Source organism: Macaca nemestrina, chromosome 16 (genome assembly GCF_043159975.1).
Source record: "Macaca nemestrina isolate mMacNem1 chromosome 16, mMacNem.hap1, whole genome shotgun sequence".
Taxonomy (NCBI): Eukaryota; Metazoa; Chordata; class Mammalia; order Primates; family Cercopithecidae; genus Macaca; species Macaca nemestrina.
In genome coordinates this window covers 77341927-77355246 of record NC_092140.1, presented here as the reverse complement: position 1 = coordinate 77355246, position 13320 = coordinate 77341927, and the positions used below count along the sequence as shown (strand labels likewise).

The 13320-nt window shown below is 43.0% G+C and overlaps 1 protein-coding gene across 5 annotated transcripts in view; it reads right to left on the bottom strand.

The window, feature by feature from the left end:
* LOC105490716 (RCC1 and BTB domain containing protein 1) overlaps positions 1 to 12919 on the bottom strand; it is a 57401-nt gene extending 44482 nt beyond the window's left edge. For 3 of the 5 annotated variants that reach the window (XM_011756600.2, XM_011756598.2, XM_071081630.1), the window contains exons 1-2: positions 12770 to 12919; positions 7777 to 7856 (exon numbers count right to left, since the gene is read on the bottom strand). The gene's annotated coding sequence lies outside the window, so the exon portion shown is untranslated. The remainder of the gene's footprint in view (positions 1 to 7776; positions 7857 to 12769) is intronic. The other 2 variants (XM_011756599.2, XM_011756601.3) reach the window with 2 other exon arrangements.
* Positions 12920 to 13320: the final 401 nt, after the last annotated feature.

Below are 13320 nucleotides of genomic sequence, written 5' to 3'. Positions count from 1 at the left end.
ACCTTGGTAAGTACCCTGAGCAAGGTAGCCCAACTCTCTTCCTTCCCATGGTGCTATGCTTTGTCCAAATTATAAGCACCCCCAAGGAAACATCCCAACAGAAGCTGCCACCCAAACACGTTATACAGCTCAACTATGTGCACATCCCAAATTCAAAACAAAACCACAAAAATAAATGTACCCTGGAAGACTTAGTTAGCTTAGCTATGTTAAAAAACAATATGTACTGTATGATTACAATTTTTCTAAAGTATAATATATACAGAAATGTATACACCAAAATATATCTCAATGGAGAGATTACAGGTGGCACCATTTTCTTTCTTTGTATTTGTATTCTATTTTTTGGCCTGCCATCCCCACGTCTTTTTTTTTTTTTTCATCAGCAGGATTGTGACCAAAAAACAAGTCCTATCAGTCTCCTACCTCACTTCCCCCTTACAAATTAGATACAATACACTTCCTAATCTTTTTTTTTTTTTTTTTTGAGATGGAGTTTCGCTCTTGTTGCCCAAGCTGCAGTGCAGTGGTGCGATCTCGGCTCACTGCAACCTCCACCTCCTGGGTTCAAGCAATTCTCCTGCCTGCCTCAAGTAGCTGGGATTACAGGTGCCCACCATCAAGCCCAGCTAATTTTGTATTTTTTTAGTAGAGACAGGGTTTCACCATGTTAGCCAGGCTGGCCTCAAACTCCTGACCTCAAGTGATCCACCCACCTCGGCCTCCCAAAGTGCTGGGATTACAGGTGTGAGCCACCACACCTGGCCTTCTTTGTATTTTTAAAATGTAGTAGCCAATTTCTTTCTTTTTTTTTTTTTTTTTTTTTTTTGAGGCAGTCTCGCTCTGTTGTCCATTCTGGAGTACACTGGCACCATCTTGGCTCACTCTAACCTCTGCCTCATCAGTTCAAGCAATTCTTGTGCCTCAGCCTCCCGAGTAGCTAGGATTACAGGTGTACGCCACCATTTCTGGCTAATTTTTGTATTTTTAGTAGAGAGGGGGTTTCACCATGTTGGCCAGGCTGGTCTCAAACTCCCGACCTTAAGTGATCCACCCACCTTGGCCTCCCAAGGTGCTGGGATTACAGGCGTGAGCCACCGCATCTGGCCTTCTTTGTATTTTTTTTTTTTTTTTTTTTTTTTGAGACGGAGTCTGGCTCTGTCGCCCAGGCTGGAGTGCAGTGGCGCGATCTCGGGTCACTGCAAGCTCCGCCTCCCGGGTTCACGCCATTCTCCTGCCTCAGCCTCCCGAGTAGCTGGGACTACAGGCGCCCACAACCGCGCCCGGCTAATTTTTTGTATTTTTAGTAGAGACGGGGTTTCACCGTGGTCTCGATCTCCTGACCTTCTGATCCGCCCGCCTCGGCCTCCCAAAGCGCTGGGATTACAGGCGTGAGCCACCGCGCCCGGCCCTTCTTTGTATTTTTAAATATAGTCTCAAATTTCTTTTTTTTTTTTTGCGGGGGGGATGGGACAGAGTCTTGCTCTGTTGCCCAGTCTGGAGTACACTGGCGCCATCTTGGCTCACTGCAACCTCCACCTCCCCAGTTCAAGCAATTCTTGTGCCTCAGCCTCCCAAGTAGCTGGGATTACAAGTGTGCACCACAACACCCTGTTAATTTTTGTATTTTTAGTAGAGATGGGGTTTCACCACGTTGGCCAGACTGGTCTCAAACTCCTGACCTCAGGTGATCCACCCACCTCAGCCTCCCAAAATGCTGGGATTAGAGGCGTGAGCCACCACGCTCAGCCAGTCCCAAATTTCTATAACAAACACTGTGTGACCAATAAAATGAACAAATATTTCAAATGAAAATAAAAGTTCAATTATTTGAATTATGTTTTACCCCTAGGCTGTCAGAAGTTTTAAGATGTATTCTTGCTTTAGATTCATAACCTAGAGTGGCAGAATGTTTCAGGCAAAATCTGGAAAAATGAATTATTAATATAAAATTAAATGTAGATGGTAGAAATGTAAGATGATACAGCTGCTATAGAAAATCAGATGGTGATTCCTCAAGAAAAAGTAAACATTAGAATTATATTATCTAGAAACTCCATTTCTAGTATATACCCTAAAGAACTGAAAGCAGAGACTTGAACAGATAGTTGTATACCAACGGTCAAAGCAGCATTATTCACAATAGCCAAAATGTGAAAATAATCCAAATATCCATGAACAGATGAATGGATAAACAAAATGTGGTCTACACATATGACGGAATATTATTCACCCTTATGAGGAAATTCTGATACATACAACAACAGGGATGAACCCTGAAGACACTATGCTAATAAGCTAGAGAAATATTGTATGATTCCACTTATATGAGGTACCTAGAACAGTCAAATTCAAGGAGACAAAGTAGAATTGTGGGTGCCAGGAGCTGGAGGGAGGTAGGAATGGAGAATTACTGTTTAATGGGTACAGAGTTTCACTTTGGGATGATGCAAAAGTTCTAGGCAACAAACATACGAAAAATATATTCAACATCACTAATCATCAGAGAAATCCAAATCAAAACCACAATGAGATACTATCTTAAACGAGTCAGAATGGCCATTATTAAAAAGTCAAAAACAGAAGATGCTGGCGAGGCTGTACAGCGGAGGGAACACCATACACTGTTGGTGGGAATGTAAATTAGTTCAGCCACTGTGGAAAGCAGTTTGGAGATTTCCCAAAGAACTTAAAACAGAACTACCATTCAACCCAGGAATCCCAAGACTGGGTATGTATCCAAAGGAAAATAAATTGTTCTACCAAAAAAAAAAAAAAACCACATGCACTTGTATGTTTATCACAGCACTATTCACAATAGCAAAGATATGGAATCAACCTAGGTGCCCATCGACTGTGGATTGGAAAAAGAAAATGTGGTACATATACACCATGGAATACTACACGGCCATAAAAAAGAACAAAATCATGAATGCAGCGAGAGGCCATTATCCTAAGTGAATTAACACAGGAACAGAAAAACAAATACCACTTAGAACTGGGAATTAAATATGGGGTATACATGGATATAAAGATGGGAACAATAGACACTGGAGACTACTACAGGGGCCGGGAGGGAGGGGTACACAGGCTAAAAAACTACCTATTGGATACTATGCTCACTACCTGGGTCATGGAATCATTCGTACTCCAAAGCTCAGCATCACATACGCTATACCCATGTAACAAAACTGCATATGTGCTCCCTGAATCTAAAATAAAAGTTGAAATTGGGTCAGGCATGGTGGCTCATGCCTGTAATCCCAGCACTTTGGGAGGCCGAGACGGGTGGATCACAAGGTCAGGAGATCAAGACCATCCTAGCAAACACGGTGAAACCCCGTCTCTACTAAAAATACAAAAAAATTAGCCAGGTGTGGTGGTGGGTGCCTGTAGTCCCAGCTCCTCAGGAGGCTGAGGCAGAAAAATGGTGTGAACCTGGGAGGCGGAGCTTGCAGTGAGCCGAGATCATGCCATCACACATGGGCAACAGAGCAAGACTCCATCTCAAAAAAAAAAAAGTTGAAATTATTTTTTAGGTAGTCTACAGACGGATGGCGGTGATAGCTATACAACAATGTGAATGTACCTAATGTCACTAAAATGTATACATAAAAATTCTTAAAATGGTAAATTTTACACTATATATCTTTTACCTCAATTTTTAAAAATCAATCATCCTGTGGGCTTTTATCAAGTCTGCATTAATAAACTCAAAGATACATTTCTAAAACTAAATACAGAAAGGTTTCAGTTCTAAAAAATGCTTTTGGAAAAGTAAAATTATACTGTTTTAATCATGTCTTGAGAATACAAGTTCAGATTAGGGAAATTCTCAACGGAGCATTTATAAAAGACATATAGCCTTCTTAGAACTTTCCAGTGCATAGAGCAAGTTAAACCAGACCAAACAAATTGCTAAGATGACAGATCCTTCCAGGGCTTGATTGGTAATTATAAAAATGATGAGCTGTAATTAGAATGTCAGTCATCTTTAGTTACTTCTGAAGTACCTCACTAAGATAGTAATTTTTTCTGCAAGCCTTCCATATTTTATTTAGGAAATACTTTCTGAAAAACAGTATTAATGTGTTTCAGCCTGAATTACTACTCTCTATATGTTATTATTAGGTGAATCAATGTCTTTTTTTTTTTTTTTTACTGTATAGAGAGAAAACAAAGGTACAAGGAAAGAAAAGAGGAATGCAAAAATGCCAGAGAGGTAGAAAGAGTGTGACGTCCTTAAAGATAACATGCCAATCCACTTGGATCTTTGTATTTTCTCTGGCACTTGAAAATACATCCTGTATCCCCCATTGCACTTATCCTACATCCATTAGTCCTACAGATCAATATCCCATTCCCTGGGATGGCTTATCCTAGCTATTGGCACTGTCCCTCAGAGAACTTGTGGCATGAGGAAGAAAAGGTTATTTTATTTTATACTCTGAAAGCAAATTCAGTCAGGACAAACACAGGCCTTCCAATTTTAGAAATCTACATTTAGAACTGAAAGGCTGAAGGAGTAATGTAGCAACTAATCTTTTAATTCCTCTAAGAGCACATTTATTTTACTTTCTCCAAAGAACAAATATTAAGGAAAGGTTAATTTTATTTTAGTTTTTTTTTGCTGATCTAGCAAAAATATATTTGGAACATGCCTATGGAGTTTTTAAAAACAACAGGAAATGGAGTGAAATAGTACAGGAAAACTGGTTTTGATGAAATAATGGTCTCAATATTAAACAATACTGGAAATTTAGGGTTGATCTGTAAGCACATGGCTTCCACACAGACGTCAACTAACCAGAACGTATTTGACACAAATACAAGAATGTATTTGTTTGGGCTAGTTTAAATTGCTGTATGTACTGGCTTTTAAATGCCACCAATGGGGTATTTTACCTTTAGATCTGGCCTCTACTGACCTTAGAGCTTTCTAAGGAAAACAGTGGGAAAAGAGTAAGCAATCCTTCAGCATTGGCTAGCACCAAGATTCTGACGCTTCTGGTGTCATTTTAGAAGCATGACATGAGTTTGTGTCATTCTTTATTATGGAAGCTGATAGCCAGAGGAAACTGGAAGCGCTCTGAATGTTGGAACAATCATTTTAAGTAGCCTAAACATTCTTCAGCATACAAGCTACAGGAAGCTTTAAACTACTCAAAACAGCAATTTCTAATATGCAAAATGGTATTTTTAATTGCAAAAAACTTTGAATTAAAGCATTTACACATACACTGAAAGTTCCTAATAGAGGTTTCTCTATTTTTGTAAACTCAGTGGGTGATGATTTTACTTATCAGTTTAAGTTGCTAAGCTGTCTTATGGAAAAAATTTATAGTTAATGAGCTATTGATAAAATCTTAGAGGCCTCGGAAAAAAATACTACTGTATGCTACTGTGAACAAAATCCAGTTGTCCCTCAGTATCCGTGGGGGACTGGTTCCAGGACCTCCTGCAGATACCAAAGTCCACAGATGCTCAAGTCCCTGATAGAAAATGGCATAGTATTTACATATAACCTACACACATCCTCCCATATACTTTAAATTATCTCCAGATTACTTATAATACCTAATACAATGTAAATGCTTGGTAAATAGTCGTTATGCTATACTGCTTGGGGAATAATGACAAGAAAAAAATACTCTACATGTTCAGTACAAATGGAATTTTTAACATTTGGAATTTGAGGTTGGCTGAATCCACAGATGTGGAATCCATGGATACAGAGAGCTGATTAAAGTCATACATTAATTCTTCTTCTGCAATGACCCCAGATACCAAGAATGCCAGGGACGTCATAAAGAACAATACAATCATGGTCTCTGCCTCTGAGGAACTGAAGGCCTAATGGAAAGTCAGATCCTAAGTAAGTGGAAAACTAGAATGCAAATACAACTGGAATAATTAAGCAAATGAATGTACTATGCAAGTATATGGTCCATGAGATACATGTTAATGTGTCAAATGGTAAATAATTACATGCAAACTAGTGACGACTATATAAAAATTGTACATAACAGAAAACAATTACACAAAATCCTAGAAACCAAATTCTCCATATTCCAGCAGATGAGAAAATGTGAGCCTTTCCTCAGTGAAGATCATCCAGTTTCCTAGAAGAACAAGTGCTCTTCACAGTCTTCTTCCTTTTTTACCAATAAACGTTCCCATTTGAGCACAAAAGAATGAAGGGTATGACCATCTTTATTTCTGAATCCATTTAATTCTAGAGAAACATAAGATAGAGATGTTTTTTCTAGAAATTTGTTTCTAGAAAAACAAATAAGAGAGCTCTAGGGTTTGGGGTAAACTTTTTGGTATACAACATTACAACTTATGTCTTCCATCTATGCTACAGCAAAAGCAATTCAAAAACCCTCTCAAGGTACAAACAGCCAAATGCTACTCTTACCAATTTCTTCCATATAATTCTGATGGGCTTAAAACCTTAAAACCATTTCACCCACTCTATGGTACAGGCGCTGCAAATCACAGGCGAAGTTTCGAAGATGTGCTGAGACACTAATACTGTTACTGCCCCAGCTGCCAGAACAGCTGTCATCCACTTCTCTCTTCTGCAAACACACAGTACTACAAGAATGAAAGGGAGGCTGGGCACGGTGGCTCACGTTTGTAATCCCAGCACTTTGGGAGGCTGAGCAGGGTGGATTACGAGGTCAGGAGATCAAGACCATCCTAGCTAACAACGGTGAAACCTGGTCTCTACTAAAATTACAACAAAATTAGCCGGGCGTGGTGGTGGGCACCTGTAGTCCCAGCTACTCCAGAGGCTGAGGCAGGAGAATGGTGTGAGCCCGGGAGGTGGAGCTTGCAGTGAGCCAAGATCACACCACTGCACTCCAGCCTGGGCGACAGAGCAAGACTCCGTCTCAAAAAGAAAAAAAAAAAAAAAAGAAAGGGAAAGGAAGAATGCCCTGAATGCTTGACTAAGGAGTCTGAGAATGTATCTTCTCCAAAATAGATTGTCATCCTTCAAGCTGAAGCCACCTGTACAGGTGAGTGAAGATAATACCCCCACCTTCATTTAGGGAACAGTATGATTAGTGTTTTAGAATTCTCTGCCTGATTATCACTACCCTTTGTTTCATGTTTTGTTCAAATTCATCACTAATTTAAGAGGAAAATGTAAGTCCCTACAACTGTCATTTCCCAACCACTAATAAGTTATTTGACTTGAAGCACAATTTGCAACGGCCTCTGTAAGCATTTCTTTAGCCCCATTATCCAAGGGGCTGCTTTCACCTCATTCATTTCATCTCATCTCACGTCTAACCTGAGCCATGTGCTCAAAAAGCAAACGAATCAAGTGGCAATATAGCATGAGCAGTGAAAAAAATAACATATCTAGGGCTGCGAATCTGACTGAGACCTTATAAAATTACTGCTTTTATAGGATACTGTTGTTTTCAAAAGGAAACCAGAAAAGAAATATCGACAATTAGAAATGTTTTTTCTATAACTTTGTTCTTTGTCACACCAAACAAATAGGTGTCACAAAACAGAACAAAAAAAGCAATGATGGGTCAAAGTTTAAAGAAATGGATAGATGGCTGGGTGAAGTGGCTCACACCTGTAATCCCAGCATTTTGGGAGGCAAAGGCAGGAGGATCACTTGAACCCAGGAGTTCAAGACTAGCCTGGGCAAGATGGCGAGACTCCGTCTCCTCAAAAATAAAAAGATTAGCCAGTTGTAATGGTGTGTGCCTGTAGTCCCAGCTACTCAAGAGGCTTAGGTGGAAGGATCACCTGAGTCCAGGAGGATGAGGCTACAGTGAGCCGTGTTCACACCACTGTATTCCAGTCTGGGCAAGAGAGCGAGATCCTGTCTGAAAAAGAAAAAAGAAATGGATAAAACATAATACTTCATTTTATTTTCCAAATGAATTCAAGGCTGGAATTGGGGGGTCAAATTCAAATCTATTTATGGTTTCATGGATCTTTCTCATGTGGGTATCCCAAAAGTGATTTCATCTATTAGTCTCCAGTTGTATGAAAAGTATCAACTGTACCCTGCAATGACCTAAAGCTAAACTGAAATTCCAGCAATGGACTGGCAGAACCATACACTATTAATTCAATGTTCTTAGGTAAACAGGACACAGAGCCAACATCAACAGAAATTACATGGGGTGGGAGGATCTAGACACATAAACAGATGCTCACAACAGTGTGGCTGGTCTCTGATGGGGAGGGTCAGACGCTGTGGAGGCAACAGAATTGGGAAGTGCGCTTCAGCTACCTGAAGAGAAGAGGCGCCTGTACCAGTGAGCACACATGCCAGGTAAGGCTCTGGTGGAGGAACTGAAAGAAAGTCAGCATGGCTGCAGCACACAACTCAGGCTTTATCCTAAGAGCACCAGGTAATCCCTGAAGGGTCTTAAGCAGGCAAGTGGCATAAACAGATGTAAGTCTATGGAAGATTACTTTGGCTGACCATAGAGATATGAGACGACAAAGGAGTGCTTAGAGGGAGTCCAGGATGGCTATGGTAAGCCAGAAAAGAAGGGATGGAAGCCCACATCAGGAAAATGGAGAAAACTGGACAAGAAGGAAAATCAAGAAGATTCTGCGACTGGCTTAATGGGACAAGGAACACTGGATAAGCAGAAAGGCAGAGCCAAAGATCACAGGCAGACACTGAGCTTGAGTGAGAGAGAACTGTGCTGCCACTCACTACAGCAGAGAGCACAGCAGGCCTCAGGGGTGATGAGTCCTACTATGGACCTTTTGTTCCAGGTACCTGTGGGATATTAAAGCGGACAAGTCCTAACAGATGGATTTAGAAATCTGAAGCTCAAGAAAGGTCTGGATTGGAGATTTGGAAATCTGGCATGAAATCACCCAGGAAAAAAGCAAGTAGAATAAGAAGAGCAGAGTATCTTGAGCAGAACTCTAAGAAACTCCAACAGGAAAGGGACAGGGAGTACCCCCTAGAAGGGACTGTGAAGGAAGAGGTAGACCAGGAGGAAAAGCAGGAGAGCAGAGTGTTACAGAGGCCTGGGGACTTGAGCATCACAGGCAAGAGGCATGCTACTGTCAAACGCTGCTGAGATGCTAAATGAGGGAAGGGTTGAGAAACTTCCATTGGATTTAACAAGGAGAATTACCAGTGACCTTAATAAGAACAGTTTCACGGAGGTTGTGGGAGGAAGAAGCCAGGTGTCAGCAGGTTGAGGTGTATGTGAAAGGTGAAGGAAAGGAAACCATGAGTATAAACAACTTGTTCAAGAAATTTCACTCTGAAGGAAAAACAAGAAATCGGATGGTAATCACAGAATGTGATGGAGTTGCGGGACGTTTTCTGTTAACCTTTTTAATGTAAACATTGTTGGAGGCTTGAACATGTTTGAGCTAATGGGAAGAAGCCAGTAAAAAGATCAAAAAGGAGAGGACACAACAACTCAATGAGGGTCTTAAGAAAGTAGCAGGGAATGGGATCTGAAGCAGAAGTGCAACAGAAGCGCTGGGTGCGGCAGCTCATGCCTGTAATCCCAGCACTTTGGGAGGCTGAGGCAGGTGGATCATCTGATGTCAGGAGTTCAAGACCAGCCTGGCCAACATGGTGAAATCCCATCTCTACTAAAAATAAAAAAATTAGCTCAGCGTGGTGGTAGGCACCTGTAATCGCAGCTACTCGGGAGCCTGAGGCAGGAGAATCGCGTGAACCCAGGAGACAGAGGTTGCACTGAGCCAAGATCATGCCATTGCACTCCAGCCTGGGCAACAAAAGCAAAACTCTGTCTCTAAATAAATAAATAAGAGCAAGAGAAACTGTAGAAAGGAGCAAGTCTTCCTTTTCCTCCCTCCACAAGAGGAGGAAGAAAGAGTGCATGTGAATGAAAGCCATTTAAAAGTTAGGAATCCAGATGCTGGAGGCATACTCGTTCTCTCATTCTCATTCTCTCCTCTGAGTCTCCATTTTACATGCCCACCAGCAATGTACAACAGTGCTGCTTTCTCCAATATTTACTGTCTGTCTTTTGTATTATGCCCATCCTAGTGGACGGGAGGTGGTATCTCGTGGTTTTGAATGGCATTTGGGGACCATTCTCTTCTGAGGTTACCTATTTTTCCTTATGAAGAGTTAGGCTTCTTGCTAAGAGTAAGAGGGGAGGTAGCAACAAAAAATGGAGTGGAGGCTGGGTGTGGTTGTTCATGCCTGTAATCCCAATATTTTGAGAGGCCAAGGCGGGAAGACTACTTGAGGCTAGGTGTTCAAAAGACCAGCCTGGGCAACATAGTGAGACCCTGTCTCTACAAAAAAATTTAAAAATTAGTTGAATGTGGTGGTGCGCACCTGTGCTCCCAGCTACTTGGGAGTGGGAAGGATCACTTGAGCCTGGGAGGTTGAGGCTGCAGTGAGCTATGATCACACGGCACTGTACTCCAGCCTGGGCGACATAGTGAGACTCTGTCCCCAAAAAAAAAAAAAAAAAAAAAAGTGGAGTGGAGCAACTGGGGGGAAAATGGTGAAGTCTGAAGCAGTCACCAGCGAGGATGGGAAAGAGCACTGAGCAGAGAAACCTAGCAGGATGGTAAGACCAAGCCCAGAGAAAGCTGGAGACCATAGGTCTTTAAAGGTACCCATCTGGTCTCCCGTGAGCTTTTCTACCCCAGGAAAGAGGTGTGCTTTTTTGTGCGTGCTTTTTTTTTTTTAATCTGATCTAACACATAGTTGATTTATATAATTATTTCATTAACTGATCTCCTCTACTAAGTCTATTCTGACTAAATTCAGACAACACTCATCATACCCCTCTTGTGTATTCTTCAGCATGTACACAACATGTACCTTTTTTTTTTTTTTTTTTGAAATGGAGTCTCACTCTGTTGCCCAGGCTGGAGTGCAATGGCACGATCTCGGTTCACTGCAACCTCCGCCTACCCAGTTCAAGTAATTCTCGTCCCTCAGCCTCCTGAGTAGCTGGGACTACAGATGCGCACCACCATACCTGGCTAATTTTTTGTATTTTCAGCAGAGACGGGGTTTCACCATGTTGGCCAAGCTGGTCTCAAACTCCTGCCCTCATATAATCTGTGGCCTCAATCTCCCAAAGTGCTGGGATTACAGGTGTAAGCCACTGCGTCTGGTCAATATGTAACATTTTTACTTTTTGTAAAACCAGAGAATATTTTGAAATGTAACATTTTTAACTTTTTGTAAAACCAGAGAATATTTTGAAATGTGTCCGAATGCCCTGCCTAGATTCTAGACTCTGTGAGGCCCCAGCCTCCTTTCCTATGCATGACTTACTGTTTAATGTAGTACACACAGAAGGAATATCATCATTATAATAAAGGTCTTTCACTTTCCTTCAGTTTCATCTACCCCGCAATGACTCCCAGGAAATAGGAGGATACTGTTTCAGACTTCCCAGCTCCCGTATATTAGGTGGAGCCAAGTTCTTGCTGCAGCATATGAGCGCTCTTTAATTTTAAAATTTTCAAAGAATTTTTTAAAAGCTACAAGCTTGACAGCTTTGGGTTTTTATGGCTACTTGTTTTCAGAAGTTCACAGAACTTTATCCTATGGATCACACACTTTAAAAAATCACTTGCAAAAAGTATCTTTAAAGATGAATATGCTTCCTCTTCAAGAGAAACAGGCTAGCAGGTAGAAGAAAAAGGACCCGTCTAGAGTATTAATAAATAGACTGGTATTCACACAATGGATTAAATGGATTAAAGTCCATCCCACAGATGAACTGCTGTATTAATAGAATCCAAATACACAGTTACATCCTAAACCCTGAAAGCAGTTTAAAGGGGTGAAATTCACCCAGTGCTCATTTGAAATGAATAAAGTTTAAACCACCTATAAACTGCCCTCAGGGTTCAATCATTTTTCCATTCCTTCGGCATTATACACTTGGACGTTTTAATGTTATTAGCCCACAATACACACCAGTTTCAGAAACTCAGTTTTTGTCCTCTAAGGGCTTTAATCCTCCCAAAAAAAGAATAGAGCAAAGGCAAAGAAAATCATGAATCTGGTTTTCTAAAAGCATTATTACAAGACTGCTTTACAAAATTGTAATCCCCAGCTGCAGAGAGTTCCGCAGATGGCTTGTAAGTGTCTTACGTGCAAATAAATAAAAACAAAAGGCCACTTATGAGAGCAGAACACAGCGTGCTCGATAAGTCATCTTAAAATAAACCGAGCAGGTAGGTACTTTATCAGAGGCAGGACAAGGGAAACGTCATTTACTTCGCTCACCGCACGCCTGGATAAAGATCCTCACTAACAGAATCCCTACCTTTGTGGATTCTGTGTCGGAAAGGGAAACGATAAAGAATACGGTTTGTGACAGCACTACTCTTAGGGGGCGAAGAAGAGATGCTAAGATCTTGGAAAGGACAGAGGATACAGAGAGTCAGAAGGGAGGTCTCCTCTCAGTAAAACGGCAACCACAGCAGTTAGACTTCAGCTACGAGCAAAATCGAATCCATGCAGCTCAAAAAAGAGAGGGAGTAGGGAAAACTTTCCCTCGCCTCTCCCCATCCTTCCTTCCTCCTCGCAGGAAGGCACATTAGCTGAGGTGCTGGCGGGGCCGGGCCGGGGACCCCATCCCTCGCCGCGGACGCAGCGCCCGCGAGGACGGCCCGGTAGCCCGAGCGAGGGAGGCGGGAGGTGCAGGAGTAACGGGGCACACCCGGCCCGGCCTGCAGGGAAGGGAAGCAGGGGAAGCGCCGAAGGGGAAGAGGACTCCGCGAGCTCAACCCCGCGTCCACACTCTACCTGCGAGGTCAGCTGCTGCCGCGCCGTCCCGCGGGACCGCAGGGATCTCCGAAGCCCCGATGGGCGCAGAAGTGCGAGCGAGCGGCGGTGCCCACCGGCGGCGAAAGGGAGGAGCGCCAGGGCGCGGGGCCTGCCGGGTCACGTGGCCCCGGCCGCCTCACGTGACCCGGTGCAGCGCGCGCCCGGTACACTACCCAGCAGTGCAGCCCGCACCCGCCGACCCCGGCCGAAACCCTGCTCTTTGGGCCCTAGAACCCGACTTCTCTAGAAGCCGATTGGCCGTCTGAGGCCCGCCCCGAGGCCCTGCCAGCGGAGTGTCCCGATGAAATCCGGTGGCTGCTGCCGGGACTCACAGGCTTTTGTCTCTGAGGAACCAGGAACGCGCGAGGCACGGGCTGCTGCTCTGCTCCCCGAGATGCCCTGGCTGTGGGGAGGGTCGGCCTCCCACCCCTAGAGACCTAGGACGGAAAAGCGACCGAAACCTGGCCCCCTGCCCACTCTGGGGCGCGACTGGCCCCGAGGCACCACCCAGGTGATGCTGCCTGGGACGA